This window comes from Sceloporus occidentalis, unplaced genomic scaffold (genome assembly GCF_023333645.1).
Source record: "Sceloporus occidentalis isolate IW3139 unplaced genomic scaffold, rSceOcc1.0.p SCAF_1, whole genome shotgun sequence".
NCBI classification, from domain to species: Eukaryota; Metazoa; Chordata; class Lepidosauria; order Squamata; family Phrynosomatidae; genus Sceloporus; species Sceloporus occidentalis.
The window spans coordinates 291,972,391-291,993,627 of record NW_028316981.1 but is presented as its reverse complement, the minus strand read 5'-3'; positions in this window follow the sequence as shown (position 1 = coordinate 291,993,627).

The window sequence follows — 21,237 nt, the reverse complement described above, 5'->3', positions numbered from 1 at the left end:
TGAAGAGCAACTGTCCCCGAGCATCACCCTCTGGAATCTACCTGAGAGGAAGGAACGGAACCATTGCAAAGCAGTGCCTCCAATTCCTAGCTCTCTCAGGCATTCCAAGAGGATGTCATGGTCTATTGTGTCAAATGCCGCTGAGAGGTCTAATAGCACCAGCAAGATCACGCTTCCTCTGTCGATGCTTAGATGGAGGTCATCAGTTAAGGCGACCATGACAGTCTCCACCCCATATCCCGTCCTAAGCCAGTTTGAAATGGATCTAGAAAATCGGCTTCATCCAAGACCACTTGGAGCTGAAGAGCGACAGCCCTCTTGAACACCCTCCTCAAAAATGGCAGATGGGAAACAGGCCTATAATTTTTCATGTCCAGGGGGTCCAGGGAAGGTTTTTTCAGAAGCGGTCTAACAACCACTTCCTTTAAGGCAGTTGGTACATAACCTTCCCTAAGGGATGCATTGATGACATGTCTAAGAAATGCCACGAAGGCATCACCCCCCTGGATGGCCAGCCATGATGGGCAGGGATAGAGAGGGCATGTCATCTTCCTCACCTTTCCAAGGATCTTGTCCACATCATCAGTACTCACAAGCTCAAATTGATCCAGTCTAGTCTCAAAAATGGATCGACTGGACACCTCATCAGTTGATTTTGCCCCAAAATTGGTGTCCAGGTGGGCTCTTATCTGAGAGATTTTACCTGCAAAGTAGTTAAATGCATCATAGCAGACCGTTGTTGGGTTAAGTAGAGGGTTCTGGGTAGATGGCATCACCGTCAGTTCCCTCACCACCCTAAACAGCTCTGCTGGACAAGACTTTGCAGATGCAATGCAAGCAGATGAGGAGGATCTCCTCGTTGCTTTGAAGCTGAATAGAAGGAATGTAGTCTTTGTAGTACTAATATTCTGACTTATATTAGGGTTCAAAAAACATACAGTTTGAAAAACCTTAATGCCATTAAGATTTTTATGCTATCCTTCTCTCCCTCCCAATAGATCACATGGCTTCTGACAGTTTTTCTCCCAAATGGGTAACCACCATTTGGGCTACAACTCCCATTATCCCCAGTCATCTGGATCCTAGCCAAGCTATGAAGAACTGCAAGAGGGACTGTATTGTATATACAAATGCCCAGGCATTGCATTTTTCTCTGAGCTCAAAATATGAGCTCCATCCATCTGCTCATATATTTGTGGATTTGGCACAACATACACCTCTTTTTCACTCTTTATAGTGCTCATTTCACCTTTTTCTTTTTAAAATTGGCCACAGTCTGTTTCGATACATTCAGTTTCAGAGTTCATGTAAGGTTCCTAAAGGAATATGAACAAACATAACAGAGTACAAAGCAAAAGAGGCTTGGCAGGACAAATATTATGACAGATTATAGGAAATATGTCAATTATTGGAAATCTAGTTAACATAATAATCTCACTTGGGAGTTGAGTAAATTAACTATTCTGGTTATGATTTGCTGTTAGACCAAGATTATATTTTGGATTTAACGGATGTTTCCAATCAGAATCAGATCTACCAACAGAAAGGGTGAGACAGCCATTTCAGGCAGCATATTCTGAGAAAAATGAAATACGTGTAGCAGGAAATTGTTAGCTATTACAGTCCGTCCTCGCCTTACGCGGGGGATCCGTTCCGGATCCCTCCACGTAAGGCGAATTCCTCCTATGCTCGAACCCCATTGGAAACAATGGGGCTCGTGCGTGGCGGTGCGGCGGTGCGGGCGCACGCGGGGCGCAACATGCGCATGCGCCCCATTCAATTGAATGGGACGTGCCGCCCCTTCCGCCCCGCGCACACCCCGTGGCTTGAGCGCGTATGCTCAAGGCCGCGTATGGTGCGGGCGCGCTGTAATTGTTACTTTATTCTAATTGCCAAGGAATAAGTATTATTATTATTATTATTATTATTATTATTATTATTATTTACGGGATTTTGTGCCACAACTGCTGAAATAACATGATTGGCCTTAATCATATGCAACATGATTTTGCAGAGAGGCAGTTTTAGTTGCTATTATGCCACAGGCAGCAAAATATCTTTTGATAACCCCATTCTTTCTGCTTGGAACTGGAGCTTTTGAGATTGTACCTGTTCATGATAAAAGCATTGTAAGGTTTTTCAGACTGATAGGCTAAGACAATGAACTATGACCTTGAAGGTCTGAATTCAAATTTCACATGAGCCATAAAATCATTTCTCCACCTTGCCTAAACATTTGTTTTCTTTGGCTCAGTTTGTAGTGTGTAGTATGACGTAACACTATGTATGAAAATATGGGGTTAATAAAATTCACCACAGCTTACGAAGACCTTTTTAAATTTTACTATAAAGTTGTTTTAAATACAGACAGCTGCATTACAGTTTTGCCTGTACATGTACATGAATACGATTGTTTTATGATTGCCTATTTCCCTCGAGTTCCTTTGGATGAACAGAAGTTTAGACATTTTAAAAATAAAAGCAGGATCAATAATTAGGATGAAAGCACATTTAGACATAAAAGTGGGGTAAATGACATTACATTAGATCAATATCTATCTAGGTCAGTATTCCCAAAAGTTATGGTTGCCATTTCCGGATTGTCCCAGGCATTGGTTTTCACAGCCAAAACTTGTGACCTCTGGTGATGTCATGAAGCGTTATCCATTAAGTACTACCAACTGCATTTGCTCTCTGCTCAGGGAGATAGGATAAGGAACATTTAATGTAGCCTACTTGGTTTTAGTCTGAAGGTGGATGCAAAGCAGAGTGGAGGGTGAACTCTGGCACCTCAACGACTGGGAAGGAAAGAGGAAGCTCACTAAGTAAAACAGCTTCATTTATATACCACTTCATACTAAACTAGCAGTGTCTAAGCAGTTTACAACTGTAAGCTAATTGCCCCCAACAATCTGGGTACTCATTTTAGTGACCTCGGAAAGATGCAAGCCTGAGTCAAGCTTGAGCCCCAGCTAGTATTGAACTCACAACCTTATGGTTTTGAGTGAGTGGCTGCAGTACAGACATTTATCCACTGCACCCCCAGTGCTTCTTTGGTAAAGACCAAAGTCAAATTCCCTCTTCCGCCAGAGACTTTGCAAATTACAAATTTTATCAGTCTGCTACTGTACTGTCTGAACTGGAGAATTGCACATAGCCATTTCCTCTTGCCTGGAATGAGCCCACCAAAATTGGAGAATTTGCACCTTTGTCTCCAACTGGAGAGAATCCATGAAAACTGGAGAGTCAGGGCCAGACTCTGAGATCCAGCAACCCAAACAATAATAGATTGTATGGTAGACTTTAAAGCAAGACCACTCTGTAGTTGGCCTTCAGAAATAAATTAGGGGACTGGCAGAAAAGAAAAAGAAAGTGATTCTCAAGTGTTGCTTTTAGTGAAATGGTAAACCTATTCAAAAGTTAGCAAAGTTTCTTGTTTTGGACGAAAACTCCCAGTATCCCCTCTGCCTGGGCTTCTCAGTAGTAGCATTTCCAGGCTGTAGACAGATTGTGTTGGCTTGGCAACATGAGTCAGATATGTCTGGCAGCAGATTTCTGTTGTCATGAAAAGCAAATTAGGTTTAATTTGTTATCATGCCTTATTTGTATTTCCATAGAGTAGCAGGGGATGCTTATGGAATGTTTTAGCGTCATTGCCAGCACACCTTTCTGTTCATTCAGCTCTTTGCATTTAGTCTGATGCAGGTCTTTTTTATTAGGATGTACTGCATTTGTATTTTTATCATCATCATTGTTATCTATTAACTGCCTTTTAAACACTACTTTAACTGAATACTTTTAATGTGATTATTTAATTTTAAAAAAAACCTTTTTGTACTATCCATTGTTTTAACTGCATTTTATTTTAAGTCAAATTTGATCTTCTTTGATTCCCATATTGAAAGAAAAGTGAGATATGGATTAATTAAAACAATCTGATTTGGGTTATTATGTGTCTTGAATTTGGTGGGGACAGGAGGCACCATGGCATATCTTCCAAACTTTTACAGATAAAAACGCGACACCTCTGGCCAAGCTATATTGCAAAGGATTTGGTCAGCCAACAACAACAAAAAAAAGGATGAACAAATTGAACTGTTTTAAGCAGAAAGATACTGGAATTTATATATTGAGTTTAGGAAAGGAAGACCTAGCTCTCTATTATTATTTTATTTTCTTATATCCCACTTTTCTCCCAACATAGGGACTCAAAGCAGCTAACTTTAGAAGGTTCCACCTTATTTGCAGTGAGGACAGTAGATGAATTTCTCAAAGGGGAACAGCAAACACGGTGCTTCTCAATGGGTTTGTTAGTTATGCTCAAAATGGAAGATATTTAGGAATTCCTCCTGGACAGGAGATTGAAATGTAGGACATGTCTAGGAAAAGAAGGGTGTCTGGTCACCCTGGGCTAGAATCCTGTGTCAGCTTATACTTAACTAAATACTCAACTAAGTAATGTCTCCTACCCCAGCCCCTCCAAACCTGATAACAATAGCAATAGCAAGTACATTTCTATACTGTGAAGTCAAAGGCTTTCATGGCCGGCATCCATAGCTTTTTTCTGTGGGTTTTTCAGGCTATGTGGCCATGTTCTAGAAGAATTTATTCCTGATGTTTTGCCAGCATCTGTGGCTGGCATCTTCAGAGAATGCTGACCTGGAAGAGAGGTCTGTGTGTGTGTGTGTGTGTGTGTGTGTGTGTACTGTGTGACCCTGGATAGGGAGGAATTTCCATGTTAATCTGTGTATTGTTCTGTTGTTGATGGCAGGGCCTCAGGGAGGGAGGATATGCAAAGGAGGATTAGTGTCTGCTAATTGGTGATCATTATCCACTGGGAAAACCCCTGACCTTGGGTGGTTTCTCATTTGCATTTGCTGTGTCCTCATTTCAAAAAACTACATTTCTATACTGCCTCTCAGTGCACCTAAGCACTCCCTAAGTGGTTTACAAAATATAAACTAATTGCAACCAACAATCTGGGTGCTCATTTTAGTGACCTTGGAAGGACGCAAGACTGAATTGAGCTTGAGCCCCTGGGCTGGTATTGAACTTGCAACCTTATGGTTTGTGAGTGAGTGGCTGCAGTACAGGCATTTAACCATGCACCACCATGTCAACCAAGGTCAGCAAAATGGACCTCCTTCTCCCGATTCAGCTGATGTCTTGCAAGATAGGTGTAGGGGAAGAGTTACAATGCTGGCAATAGTGTCAAAATCATAACTAAATAGCTTCATAATACAAAACATTTACCTAACAGTAACTTTCATATTCACAATCCTTACTGAGGCGGGTTCCAGACCACCAAAAAGTACACGCTCGGCATGTACTAGGGTTAGAAAGGGGCGTTCTTTCAGGATGCCCCTAACCCTAGTATGTGCCAAGCACGTACAAAATGGTGGCGCCCATTCTACATGGGTGCCGCCATTTTGATGTAGCGGACACTTAGCGTCTGCACATCGCGGTGCAGAAATGATGCAGCAAGTGCGCCATTGGTGCCTTGTGGCGTCATTTCCGCACCACAAAAAGAACCCACTTTTTATGGGTTCTTTATGCTGCATCAGGGAATCGTGTGGTTTGTCCGCTGCGGTTCCCTGATGCAGCAAACACCGGCACTGGCAGACCGCCCTTTTGGGTGGTCTGTAAAGCGCCTAAGTAATGATTTTCACAGTATTGCCCCTCTAAACCTATTTTACCAGATAGCAGCTGCATGAGGAGAAGGAGGTTCAGTCTGCAGTGCACAGTTGAATGATGTTTCTGTCAGGTTTGGAAGGCTTGGGCCAAGAGAAGTTATTTATTTAAATACTTAGTTAAGTATAAGCTGACACAGGATTCTGACTAATTTTCTTAATGGTGATCTGTCTCACTTTATTTGGTGAGGGCACTCAGCACAAGGGCTATGAAGAAAAGCTTTACATCTGTATAAGATATTGAAGAAGGCAGTTGCTAAGCTAAACTGTCTCGAGCACTTAAGGGCTTTTAAGGTTAAAACCAGCACTTGATAGTGGGCCTGGAGAAACCTTCCTCAAAACAAAGACTAGGCTACTAGTCATAATGACTGCGTACTATCTTCAGAAACAGAGACAGTAAGCATACCCGTAAATGGTGCTTTCTGGTGAATATAAATGGGAAGCATGCTATTGCATGCAAGAGTTGTTTTTCTGTTTTTGCAGGCATCTCCATATTGGCTGCTGTGAAACACAGGATGATGATCTAGATCAGCCATTGGTTAGATCCAGAAGAGCACATCCTATATTTTTTATGCCACAGGCACAGTGAAAGGCAGTTGCTTTGGGAAAAGAATGGCATATGCCAGGGATGAGGAATCATTGGCTCTCTAGATGTTTTGGAGTGTAAAAAACAAAAGCCCCAGGCATGGGCATTGGTAAAGGTTTGGGGGTACTGTAGCCTGAACCATCCAGAAAGCAAATAGTTCCCTAGTATGTGTAATTGTACAAGCACTGAAAATCATTTCCCAAGAAGTTTAAATGTTACGCAACTTGTGCACACTGGTTCTGCCTCCATGGGAACAATGAGATACAGAAGCATCCAAGAAATGATGTCATTGATGGTGACCTTTCAGCAGACACAAGGCATTTCATAAGTGTTGATACATGCCATATGCACCAATATGCAGAAAATGGAGAGAGTGTCTCTATTATTCTCAGTTTTAGAATTGGAATTAAGTCTGCAGGACAAAGTACAACTACAAGGGATGAAGTCCCCTTGATTTCAGTGGGGCTTAGGTCCGAGTAAATGTATTTTGGATCACTCTACAAATGAAAGGAACAGCTGTCCAAAAGTTTTCCATGCTGCTTTAATTCCTAGAACCAAGGGAGGCCTCATTTTGGAATATTTTGTTAATTTAAAAAAAAAAGCTAAGCAGTACAAAACAGTAAAAATGCAACAGCTTCATTGAGTTAAAAGAGGAAGAAGAGACCGTTGCAAATATATAATAACTTATTGGGTTATTTTGTCATTTGGTTCCCATAAAACATGTACCAAGACGTGTAACAACAAAGGGTTTTGCTCACAGTGCAGATGTGATCCATCCGGCATAGCACAGGTGCAAGGAGGGAGTGGGAAGAAAAACAGAGACTGTGAGGGAACTTGATATTCCATTCATGAAAAGGAGGGGGGAGAAATCCAGACAATGAACTGCCATAATGACACCAGCTTTCTCTTAATGACTCAAAGTGAAAGGCAGGGAAAAGGCAGAATTGGTATAGGAGGAACCTAAGTTTGTTTGCATTTTAATGCAAAACCATGTATTTTGTCCTTTTTGAACATACAGAGAGAAATGTGATTTTTCCATTGCATTTTTACTCTTTCCTGAATTTTGTAATCATTTTCCCAACTAGAAAATGTGTGTGTGTGTGTGTGTGTGTATGCACTTGTGTTTGCATATATATAGAGAGAAATACATAAAAGAAACACAGAAGAAAATAAACAAAAACACAAAGAAAAAACATTTTTGTTACATTTTTAAAAGGGTTCACACCTTTCTCACAAGTTTATAGGTTAAATCTCTCCTTATTGAGATAGTATCTTTATTCTAACCTTTGCAAAATGCATGATTCTGACCAGTAAGGTGTCATCAAGCACAGGGCTTGGATAAATTAATTTTTGAACTACAGTTCTATGAATCTTCATCTGATACAGGCTTTGCTTACTACCACTAGCCATACTTGTTGAAGAATTTTTGGATATCTAGTGAAAACACACACTATTACTTGCCAAAGCTCATTTGATAATGGGACATCAACATGTCATGGGGAAATTTTTATTTAAGCTTCTGCAGTATTTTTCAGTATTGGTTGGGTATATCCAAAATATGTGTGTTCATTTTTCAAAAACTTCTTTTCAAAACCTGACATAGGCAGGGTACAGACGGCAGAAAAGGGGTGGTCTGCAACCGCCCCTCTTCTTGCCAGGTTGGAGGCAAGGCAGCCTCACCGGCAGCCCCTGCGGCTCAAACCCGGCGCTTTTCCAGGCCATGGAGAAGTGGCAACATGCCGCTTCCCCGTGGCCTGGAAAAGGGGTGCCCTTGGGGCTCCTTGCCCCAGGACACCCTGACAGCCGCAGCCAGAGGAGAAAGAAGCCTCCCTGGCGACATTCCCACAGCTGTTTGGTGGCTGTGGGAATAAGGCGTGCACCAGAAGGAGCTCCATTTTGGAGCTCCGTCTCATGCTGCTATTAGGCTGCCATAAGCGGCCTGGGGTGGCGCAAACATGTTACACCCGTACTGCACTGTTGGGGCACGGCAAGGCCGTGATGTCATAATGGCGGCGTCCATGTACACAGGGCACTACATTATACCATCGCCAGTACACACTAGGGTTAGAGAGGTTACATGGTGCATGCTCCCTAACCCTAATACTGGTGCTGGTACACCACTTTTTTGTGGTCTGTACAGCGCCATAGTTGCTAACTCAGGCTGTAAGTTACACACACAGAAAAATCACGGTCATTGCAATTATCCTGTAAGTAAAATCAATTCCACTGTAAGATCAAACATTGGTATTTCCTATATTAAAAAATAAAACTGTGGTAGTTTCATTACCAGCACACCTGCTTCCAATGTCAATGCATAGTGATTCAAAGACATAGCTATATTAGTTGGGAAAATCAGTATGCAATGGGGTCTTGTAACAAGTTGGTACCATGAGTTTTCACAGACTTGATTTGACTTCCTCAGATGCATAGAGTGGAGGGTCGACGTACAGACCTATATAAGCAGGCTGTGTGTGAGAATAACAAAAGAAATGTAAAACTTGTGTATATAGTGATGAGGTGAGAAGTTAAGTTTGAATTATGGTCAATGGTTGTTGGGAGACAAAGCCAGGAGGAACGATATTGCCTAAAGCCAAGGTGAGTATACAACCATATGAATGATTGTGGGAGAACTGGAATGAAGTGTGATGCTGGCTGGGAACCAGAAAGGAGATGTGATGAACTGGCCAAGAGAACACTATGAGGCAGTGGTGTTAACTAGTGTTATAATGTTGTCTAGTGTGCCAGAAACCATTGTCTCTGATGTTTGTGGATATATTCCAGTTTGGAAAGAAAAACATTAGAATTAGAATATATTCACAAACTCAAGTCCATCAACAATGGGTTGAACAAGTACAATTATACAAGATCCCAGTGTAGAGCAAATTTGCAAGGTAGATGCCTTGAAATGTTATTGCAGAAGTAATGAAGGAAGGATTCTTAGTGTGCACATAGAATAATGGCTGTAGTTTAGAAAGTCATTGGCTTGCAAATAAAAATGGGAGGAAGGTAGAAACCTAATTCTCAACCACTAGTATCATCAGGCCATGACTTTGTGGCAAAGGTCCAGGGCCTCACTCAAAAAATGGGAAATGCTATAACTTAGTGGTAGAGCACACAGGTGACATACACAAAGTCTGCTCTGTGTGTGTGTGTGTGTGTGTGTCACTTTTAATCACTGTCAAACACCAGTTGGACCAACAATCTGAGTTTGAGGTAGTTTTCAAGTGTCCCATACAGATGCTGGAATCTGTGAAGTAATACTTATTATTATTAAAACACTCACAGACCTCCACCAACTGCATTACATCAGGGGCCTGAATTATCTAATTGGACCACTTAGGAAGGTACTGCAGGTCAATGGTGGAGCACATACTTTGTCAGGATGGCAGTCCCCAGTTTGACCCCCTATATCCTTGGCTGAGTGTTGAATTAGATGGTGTATGTACAGCATATGCCAGACTCTTGTCTCTCCCTGCCACAACTGCATTGCATCCATACTGTACTTCAAAGTCTGCTATGCTATGCAAATTCATATACTTTACCAGAGCCACTAAAGGTGGTGTAAAGAACATGGCTACTTCTTTGAAAACTACCACAAAGAAGGTGTGTTGTTGGAGATGTAAGACTTTATCACATGTGGCTTTTAAACTGCAATTAAAGTTAGAAAACAGTACCTTTGGTGATACTTAACACATGATGTCACCTTTGACCTGTTGCTGTTGTGCCTCTAAAGTGTGGTTAGAATGCACCCTTTCATTTACAATGAAAACTAACAATAAGCTCCCAATTGCACTACTGTTTACCAAACTTTATATTTTTACTTAGGGTGACATCCTGAGCATTTTCATCCTGAGCAATTCAGGATTAATTGGCAAACTCCTGCCAAACTGGAGCTTCATTTTCCCCCCTCCCTGGAATATTGTTATTTTGGGGCCATTTTGCATGGAAGCTGTTGTGAAACTATTTTTTAGGATTTAGGTGCTACATTTGTTTCATTCAAATCATAAATGGGATCATCAGTCTTGACCTAAGCAATGCAATGTAAATTTTGGTGGATTTTTTAAAAATTCACAGGTCATATCTAGTTTAGCTTGAATAATGGCTTGAAAACAAAACTTTCTGGATCACTACTAGAATCCTCCAATCAGCACTTGAGTGGAAAATTTTGGGAGTTGTAGTAAAAAACAAATAAACAAACAAAAAACAAAACACTTTTCCAAACTTGCTCCAGGAAACAGAACAGAGAAAGATTATGGTGAATCTGTCAAACTTTGTGACAACCTGCAGTGGCTAGTTAGACGGGTGGGCCTTCATGTTTTGCAGAAGAAATGATGCAGGTGGCAAGTGGGTTCAAGACGTTTTAAATGCAATGAAAATTCCAGAAGGGTTGACCCTGTTTCCTCATTGATCTAAAACTTACTTTCCTCTCTCTACCACATCTTTATTCAATGAAGTGATTTCCTGGGAGTTCTAGCACTTCAAGCAACACTTCTGTATTAAATGTGAGAACAGCTGCATTTCAGTCCTCTTTCTCCTCAGGCATATTTTTAAAAAAAGAAAAGAAAAGAGAAACAATAATTTACAAGCTTTCCTGGTTCTGAATTGTGTTAACAAGCTGCTTGTAACTTTTACAGACGTTACAGCCTCCCTCACCTCCCCACCCCACTTCCCTTTAGTTTGTGTAATATTTGTGGGTAATTATCAGAAACAAACCATTACTGAAGACATCTAAGGTAGTTATTTCCAGCCGCTAACAATATAACTTTGGACCCATGGGAATCGCTTTTAATTGCCAGAGCAACCATGAACTGCTTGTTAGGGGCTTAGACAGTGTGCCAGGATCGGTATAGAAACTGGTGGCATTTAACTTATTCACAAATCATCACAAGTCAGGGGAAAACAATTTGATACTAGATATTTCAATTTCAGTTAATGGATACCAGGGCTTTTGTGTGGCCCCAATGTCAGTTGATGGTTGAGACTACTCCAGATTTTAGTCCAAGCAGCAAAGGAGCTAGTCATGGTCTTGAACCTACTGGAAGTGGGGGTTATGGTTCAGAACCTTGGGTAGCTCATGGCACCAACTGAGGCTCCTATTCAGAAATGCTACTGTCCTTGCATCTACCACCAGTCATTCATATATTCCTCTAGATGTGTTCATGGAGGATGTGGCAATGGCATCTTGGATGGGATCTACAACACGACTGATCAGTTATTGCATTTTGGGGTATCCGGTACAGTTCAGGGTTCAGCAGTGGCTCAGCTTCCATTCAGAAATGGAAGCAGGGTAAGCACATTTCAGGAGAGGAATGGGTGACTAGTCAAGAGAGTAGCAAATTACAGTAGGAACTGTTCCATGTATGTGTGATTGTATGTGTGTGTGTTTAGGGCAGGGGTTCCCAACCTGGGGTACTTGCAGTCTCAGGGGTGTGTGAGATGGAATTTCAAGGGGTGCAGCAAAGAGTAGTATGTGTTGAATCAATTTTTTTCTGAATAAATTAGAATCTAATTGCTCAGTTTAGATTTGCATTTTCTGCACTGAGGGGCTGTGCACACCGGCCATAAAGGCCAGCCTGGGGGCTGAGTCAGGGTATGGTGTCCACATGACACAAGCTCCGACTCCTTCCCTAGGGCAGCATGATGCTGCACGCTGCTTCACATAGCATGTGGCATCACATCGCTCCTCTGGTGCTGGATCCATATGTGTCCTGTAGCTGGAGTGCCCAAATGTTCAACAATTCTGGTCACAGATTGTTCAGTTGATGTTAGACATTACTAAGCAAAAGGTTCAACCCATCCCAGAGTTGCTTCTGTTGTCAATATTTCAATTTGATAATAAATTTCTCCATCATAAAGAAATTATATGCTTTCCAGTTGCTATAGCTAGATTAATCATTGCCATAAACTGGAAAACAGGTAATCTGTCCATGGACAAAGTTCTGGGAAGGATGGTTAATGGAAAAGCTTACATACAATGTCAGGAGAACCTCTGGGGCAAGGAACTGCAATCAGTTCAAGGAAAAGTGGTTACCTCTTATAGAATATATAAACTCCAATTCTCATGCTTCTGTTCCACCACAGCACCACAGGAGATTTTGGTTTGGAGTTTTGAATGAGACCTCAGTTTTGTAAATCTGTATTTTAGCTTGTGCTTTTAAAGTAGAATGATGATGTAATTGTGTTTTACTTTTTTAAAAAACAATACATGTTTTTTTTTAAAAAGACCTATAAAATCCTATACAACTTGAAGCCATATTATCTGAAAGACTGTATCTCCCAATATAAGTCTGCCCAAGTTTTAAGATAACCCAAGGAGAGCTTTCTCTTGTTCCCACCATCATGACAGGCATGTTTGGTGAGGTCATAGGAGACAGCTTTCTAGGTGGGGATTTCTTCCTTCACAAGGCTTCACTGATTCAATCGCCACTGGTCATGAATAATGTCACTATTTAGACCTTTCACTTTATTTTGTTTCATTAACTAACAATGAATACCATGTGCTGTTGGTTATATATCAGAAGAAGGAACTGGCAAAATCACCTCAGAGTATTCCTTCCTTAAGAAAACTCTATGAAATTAATGGGATTGCTATAGGCTGACAGGCAACTTGAAGGCACATACATATATGCTTAAATACTCAGTGACTAATGTCTTCCGGGCATCTAACAATAAAATTGAAAATCATAAATAAATAATAATAAATAAAATTTTTATTTATATACCGCTATTCCAAGGATCACAGCGGTGCACAGCAAGAGATAAAAAACAGTTAAAAACATCACAAACCCCAGTACCCCCAGCAAATAACAACAATTAACAATAACAACAATAGACAACCAAACAGCTCCCCATACAAATGGCTGTGTAGAATGGAATACAACATAACACTGCCAAGGGGAAAGAATGACAGACAAGGCTCATGGGGGAAAAGCCTGGCGGAATAAGAAGGTCTTTAGATCCTTCTTAAAAATATCAAGGGAGGAGGAAGTACGGAGCTCATTGGGGAGGGAGTTCCAGAGCTGTGGGGCTGAAATAGAAAAAGCCCTCCGAGTTGATACATAACGAGCATCTGGAACTCTTAATAGATGTCTCTCACCCGATCTGAGTGTGCGGGGCGGATTATATGGGGAGAGGTGGTCCTCCAAGTACCCTGGGCCCAAGCCATTTAGGGCTTTATAGGTAATAACCAACACCTTGTATTTGGCCCGGAAGCAAATAGGCAGCCAATGAAGATCTTTCAAGACTGGCGTTATATGGCTGGCCCTGGAACATCCAGTAACCAGCCTAGCAGCCATATTCTGCACTAATTGAAGCTTCCGGGTTTGGTACAAGGGTTGCCCCATGTAGAGCGCATTACAGAAATCTAATCGAGAGGTTACCAGAGCATGTACAACAGTTTCAAGGTCCCCCCGGCCAAGGAAGGGTCGCAGTTGGTGTATCAGCCAAAGCTGATAGCAGGTGCTCCTGACCGTCGCATCCACCTGAGCAGTAAGGTGAAGCGACGAGTCCAGAAGCACCCCCAAACTGCGAACAGAGTCCTTCACAGGGTGCGTGACCCCATTTAGGACAGGTGGAAAAATTTCCTTACCCGGGCCAGGAGAGCCAATCACCAGTACTTCCGTTTTCTCTGGATTCAGGCTGAGCCTGTTTTCCCTCATCCATAAGGATTAAAACAATTTTAAAATTCTGAACAGAATAACAAAAGCACACTGTTAATAAAATAACAGATAAAAAAGCAATGCATTAATATAACTAGGAGTCTTTGAAAGTTCTTGAAATTAAAATGTTTGTAGGTGTGAAATTATTCTCTTTCCCACTGCACAGTTACAGCACATTGGCGCATTACAGACCGCCGAAAAGCAGCGGCCTGCACCCGTCCCTTTCCCCGCCGGATCGGGGCCTCAGTGGCCAGAGTGGCAGCTGCTGAGGCCCCGATCCACTGCTTTCCAGGCCGCGGGGAAGCGGCAAAAGGCCCCTTCCCCGAGGCCTGGAAAGGGGTGTCCTTGGGGCTTCAAGCCCCAAGGACACCCCGCGGTGGTGGGGAGGAGGAGAAAGGGGCCACTTGGCCCCTTTCTCCCTTGCGTCGCTGGGCGCAGCCATCTAAAGGCTGCACCCAGCGACGCAAGACCAGGAAGGAGCTCCGTTTCGGAGCTCCTTCCTGCTCTGATGAAAGGGCGTACTAAGCACCCTCGTGCGGCGCGATGGCATCACGTCCGCGCCACCTCGTTTGGAGGTGGGGCGTTCGTGACGCCATCATGGCGGCCCCCATGTAGATGGGGCACCACCATCTTGTACGTTCTCAGGATGTATTATGCTTGGGGGCGTCAAGAAGTGACACCCCTTTTTAAAGCTAGGACGTCCTGAGGACATCCCTTATGGTGGTTTGTAACGCGCCTTTGACATGATATGGGCTGCATCTACTCTGCAGACATAATCCAGTTTGATGTCACTTTAACTACCTTGGCTCAGTACTATGGAATTCTGGGAGTTGTAGTTTTATAAGACATTTAGCTTTCTCTCTCAGAGAGCTCTGGTGCCACAACAAACTACAACTCCCAGAATTCCATACTATTGAGCCTTGGTAGCTAAAGTGGTATCTAACTGGATTATTTCTGCAGTGTGGATGTAGCCTTAAACTGCTGTGGTTATTGACTTGTATTTTTTATGAGGTATTCTGTGCCTGAGCCTCACCAAACCAAAAAAAGATACAGCCTTGGCAGTAAAAATGGTATCAAAATACTATAAGTTGTTGTAGCAATGATCATGACAGAGCTATAAGGTAAGTCTCTCTGGACATGGTGTTCTAGAAATAGGAAGCCACTACTAAAAAGGCCCTAAGCAATAAAAGCCACCGAACATACTGTATATATTATTTGTATTAATTTACATTTTATAGTACTTGTTATAGTTATATTTTATTAATTTTATAATCTTGTTTGTGGTTTTACATTGTGCACTGTAGGCAAGCTTTGTTTTTATTTTTGGATTATTGTTTTCCTCCTTTGCAAAGCGCTATGTAAAGCCTATGGCGCTATATAAATAAACATAATAATAATAATAATAATAATAATAATAATAATATAAGTCTGGAAGTTTAGGTAAAGAAAAATTGATGCAGTAGCTAAAAAAGGCAATCCAAGTCTGCCCTGGATCAACAGGAGTGTAATGCCCATATTAAAGAAACTAGTAGTGCATCTCTTATTCTGCTCTGCTCAGATCTTATCTGGACTATTGTGCCCTGTTTGGTCATCACAAATCAAGAAGGTTATTGATAAACTGGAATGTGTCTGTGGGAGAGTGACCAAGGGGTCATTACCACTACATAGACTCATAGAATAATAGTTGGAAGAGACTGCAAGGGCCATCAGTCCAAACCCCTGCCATGCAGGAAATCCAGATCAAAGCATCCCCGACAGATGGCCATCCAGCCTCTGTTTAAGGACCTCCAAGGAGGGAGATTCCACTACACTCCGAGGGAGTGTGTTCCACTGTCGAACAGCTCTTACTGTCAGGAAGTTCTTCCTGATGTTGAGGTGGAATCTCTTTTGCTGTAGCTTACATCCAGTGTTCCGGGTCCTAGTCTCTGGAGCAGCAGAAAACAAGCTTGCTCCCTCCTCAATATGACATCCCTTCAAATATTTAAACAGGGCTGTCATATCACCTCTTAACCTTCCCTTCTCCAGGCTAAACATCCCCAGCTCCCTGAGTTGTTCCTCGTAGGGCATGGCTTCCAGACCCTTCACCATTTTAGTCACTCTCCTTTGGACATGTTCCAGTTTCTACACATCCTTTTTAAATTGTGGTGCCAAGAACTGGACACAATATTCCAGGTGGGGCCTGACCAGAGCAGAATATATTGGTACTATTACTTCCCTTGATCTAGACACTGCAATTTGCTCCGAAGTGGGATTCGGGGCAAATGACTTTCGTTCCCATTTGAAACTGCTTCCTATCCTCATTGGATCAATTCCAGGACAAACACAAAAAAACCAGGGTTTCCTGATACTAGTTTGAAAGTGTCGGGACAGCAGCCTTCCAAAGGGATTCCTGGTGGGGTGGTAGGGGGTGACCGGCTGCCTTCCCAAGCTCCATCTAATGGGAACAACAACAAAAAAAGCGATTCCACAAAAGTGGAGAAGAGAAGGGAAGAGAAAGATGACATGATAGCCATCTTTCAATATCTAAAGGGCTGTCATATAGAAGATGCAATGAAGGAATAGAGGGCATGATTATCAAATCTATAGATGATACAGATTGGTTGCTCCAAATCTTGCTATGTGTTGCTCCAGAGACTAGAACATGAGCCAATTGATTCAAATTACAAAAAAAGAGATTTATTTGTTTATTTATTTTGAGGATTTATATCCCACCCTTCTCCCACGGTGGGATTCTGCCTAAACATGAGAAATAACTTCTTTACTGTAAGAGCTGTTTGACAGTGGAATAGCCTACCTCAGAGGGCAGTGGACTCTTCTTCTTTGGAATTCTTTAAACAGAGGTTGGATGCTTCTCTTTCAGGAATGATTTAGTTTTATATCACTGCATGGTAGAGAGTTAGACTAGAAGGTCCTTGCAATCTCTTCCAACTCTATGGAGTTTATCACACGGGGAAGAAAGCATCATGCTCCCATTTTTTTTCTGTTACCATTGCACAATTGAGGAGAAGATGATCACACGATGTTGGAATGATCACATTGTCTACAAGTTATCAAAGTGTCATGTTCTGGTCAGATTGTATTAATGATTTAAATTGTTAATAACATCTCAAAAGCGCAAATGAAACATTATGAGCACAGGTGTGTACTTACCAAGCACTTCAATTCCGCAACTGTGAAATTGTGCTTGCATTCCTGGCTTGCTATTCAGCGCTACCTATCTCTCTCCCTCCTCTTCCACCCTTCCAGACAATTCACCATTACTGTGAGGACACATACCAATAACTCCAAAGTATCCATCTCTGAAATAATCCCAAAAATAACCTCCATCCCTCAACAACACTGTCTAAGGACCTGGATACTAGAAGTCTGCAATAGAGGTAAACCAGAAGTGTGAAATCACAGCTATGACCCAGGGAAAACCGTGACAATTCAGCAAGGTCTTTTCTGTGTGTGTGCAGATACTGCAAAAATGGAATCATAACACTTTAGGTATGTACACCTAAAGCGCTATTCTTCTGTAATTAAAATGGAATTGCATTGTTTTTGGTTTGGATGTGATCATCTATCGTTACTGTTTCGTTGCTATTCCAATACTGAGGAATTGTGGAATGGCAACAGAAAAAAACGGGAGCATGATGCTTTCTCTCTTGTGTGATTTCAAAACCCAGATCTTATGGGGTGGGGAGAGAAGAGAAAAATGGAATTAGCTGAAGACTAGAGTGATGCTGGAACAGAGTGGGTCTGAATAAGCAAACAAACAGGAAGTAAGCAATCATGCAAACTAGCAATTAATATAGGCACACAATTGTTGCTCATTCTAAAAACCATTACCCAGATTTTTTATTTTATTTATTTCGAGAAGTTCAGGGATGGAGTTTTTGGTGTTATCTACATATTTAGTGAAGTAGGTATGCGGGAGATTGGTCTCACTGTGAATGGGTCCTAGTTGACATTTTGTCTGAAGAACAAAATAACTGCTTTAAGTTATACCTCTTAACTTTTATTCTGATTTACAGTTCTATTTGTTTCCTTTGAACTTGGCTCCTAAAGAACCTGGACGTTCCAAACATTCCTCCAGAGGACCTTGAGAGATGGGAAAAGAGCTCACTAGCAGGTTTCAGAAGAACTATACTGTTTTAACTGGTACTCTTTAGCTGTTTTGGACTACACCTTCCATTTTCACCAGCCAGCCCTGGCCACATGCTTGCAAAAGGCTGCTCTGTATTGTTATGCAGACAAGAGAAGGAGGGGGAAAGTTGTATCTCGTTCAATTCTACCTAGGTGGCAAGAAATCTGTTATGTATTTCATGCTCAATAAAAGAAAAGGAAAAAAAGAAGGAGAAAACCTCACAAGATTTCTGTGTATTACATGAGGACCGCCATCTGTCCTCTATTTAATTAGGGCTGCGCTAGTTATACGGTGAAGTATTAAATGCGATCTGGCTCGACTTAACAAAATTCTTTGTATTTACACGAAGCAAAGCAATCTTACTGGAGAAATGTTAACAACATAGAGAAACTGGGAAGGCCTCAAACAAACAAAGACAACACCAATAATTAAAACCAAATAGTGGCTGCATGTTGTGGATAGGAGAAGTCGTTTGGATAAAATGTAATTTTGGCCTGTTTTGGAACTTTGCTGAACCTTAAAGAGAGTAGTGTCAGATATTTAAACATGGGAAAATTTAACTCTTAAGTGCCATTATTTTTCAAACAGTTGTACATTTCAACCAAGAATGGGTGCACGTGCGTGCGCGCACACACACACACACACTGTCACTTTTTGTGTGTGTGCCCCATAAGCTCCAGCTATCTTTGTGTATGAGGAATCATGATTTTTTTTCTATCCAGTTTGGTTGGCAAATCCTTCACCCTCACCTGTTCCATTTTTTCTTTTCCTTTCGAGGATTGTTTGTTAAAGTTTTATCACTACCAGTTGCTATCATAATCCTTCTTCAGACCTCATGTCCCTCTGAGGAGTCTCTGGATGTAATATTTCCGAATAGGGAGTCAATTAACCTTTTCTGTTATGCCTATGTTAATTGTGAATGTCTCCCCTCCTTGGAGAAGAAGGAATCCTTTACTGACATGAAAGAAAAAGGTTCTATAGGAGACCCTGATGGGATGGAGACAGGCCTGGATGCTACGGATGGAGCTTATAACAAGCATACTTGCATAGCTCCTCTTTTGCATTAGACAAGACATCCTTAATTCTGATTCTAAAACATTCTTCAACATAGTCCTTATGTTATGTAAAAAGGATTGTGGGGCCTATAAAAATAGGCAGGCAGGCAGGCCTTTGATTTATAATTCATGTGGCAGCAAGGCTTTTAAGCCGCTCACTCACAAACCACAAAGTTGTGAGTTCAGTACCAGCCAGGGGCTCAGGGTCGACTCAGTCTGGCATCCTTCTGAGGTCACTAAAATGAGTACCCAGCTTGTTGGGGGGCAATTAGCTTACACATTATTAAACCGCTTAGGGAGTGCTTACGTGCACTGATAAATGGTATAGAAATCTACTTGCTATTTCTATTGTTATAATGAGATTGTGCTGTGTTTTTTGTCATGTTTTATATTGCTTTTGTTTTGTTTGTTTTTAATATTGTTTTTAGTGTTGTGTTTTTAAACAAGCTGTTGTTTAATTGTGTTTTAGAATTTTTGTACATATGTATGTATTTTTAGCTGCCTTGGACCTGTGCAAGGAGAAGAGTGGCATATAAATCAATTAAATAAGTAAATAATTGGAACAGGTAAAAGTCCATTGAGGCAGCATATCAAAGTTAGTAAAGATAGGCAAGTGGAGGGGGGGTTCACTCTTTCTCTTGTTGTGTAACTTTGGGGTGCCTGGCATAGGGTACATTGGTCATACCTATGAACCCACCCCTTTACAGGTTTTCTTCTGTAAAGCATCACATGATTGCAAGCAATACTAACTGCAGGTCTAGAAAAACAAAAACAACAAATAGACAGACAGACATACACACAGACACACACAAACAGTGCCCTTGCGAGCCAGATGTATGTGCCAGTCAGTTTTTATTGTGTTTTTATGCTGCATTTCATCTAGTGAGGTTAAGGCAGAACATATGGCTTTCTTCCACTTTCTCTCTATAACAGCCCTGTGCAGTAGAACAGGCTGGCAGTCAGTGACTACCCTGAAGTCACCCAGTGAGTTGCCAACCCTATGAGGAATGGCAAAGAGAGGTGGGGATGTTTAGTTTAGAGAAGATTGAGAAATGACATGATAGTCACCTTTAAACATCCGATGGAGAAAACATTTCCTGCTTCAAAGACTAGGACACAACCTAAGCCTGCATCCGTACTGCATAATTTGACACCACTTCAATTGTGATGGCTCACTGCTATGGAGTCCTGGGATCTATAGTTTGTTGTGGCACCAGAACTCTCTGACAGAAAAGGCTATCTCACAAAACTGCAAATCCCAGAATGCCATAGCATTGACCCATGGAAGTTAAAGTGGTGTCAAATAGTGTTAATTCTGCAGTGCAGATTAGTCCTAAAAGATGCAGATTAAAAGCAAAGAGACTCTTCCTAAGTATTAGGAAGAACTTCCTGACATTATTATTTGACTGTGGGATAGACTACTCAGGAAAATGGTGGACATTCCTGCATTGGACATTTTTAAATAGCTTGGATGGCCATATCTTGGGGATTTATTAACTGTATAGCAAGGTTTTGGATTAGATTGTACTTTGGTGTTCTTTCCACCTCTGTCATTTTTGGTGAGGACTTGATCCTGGATCTCTCAAGGCCCAGTGCAATTCTCTAACCGCTACACCATATTGATACTTCACCTACCATGACCCAGTTGCCCTTGTTGCTTTTATATTTTCTAAAGACATTTTTCACATTGTACGGATAACAGCCCGCACAAAACTTTGGGAAGACTGAACCCCATAAGCAAGAAACAAACAAGCAACCCCACCTCAAGCAAAAACAAAGTTAAAATAGCATTGGTTTTGAGCTGCTTTCATTTCTTTTAAATTGCTAAGGCTTTAGCCGCTTATATTTTCCAATCTGTTCAGCGCTCTAAGTGCACTTGTACACTTAATTTTGGGAGACTGTGTGGCTCAGGGGATTTGTAATGGGATATGGTGCACTTCCTCTCTAAGTTGCTGCCTTGCATTTGACCCCAAGTTGGTAATGATGGAAAACTATTACCAGTAATGGCTGTGTAGCATTTTTGCATAGGGGCACATGCCTGGTGGTCTCAAGCCCTGTTCCCTGTGGACAGGTAAACTACATCACATCACAAAACAGCCACAGCCATCAAAACTGACTA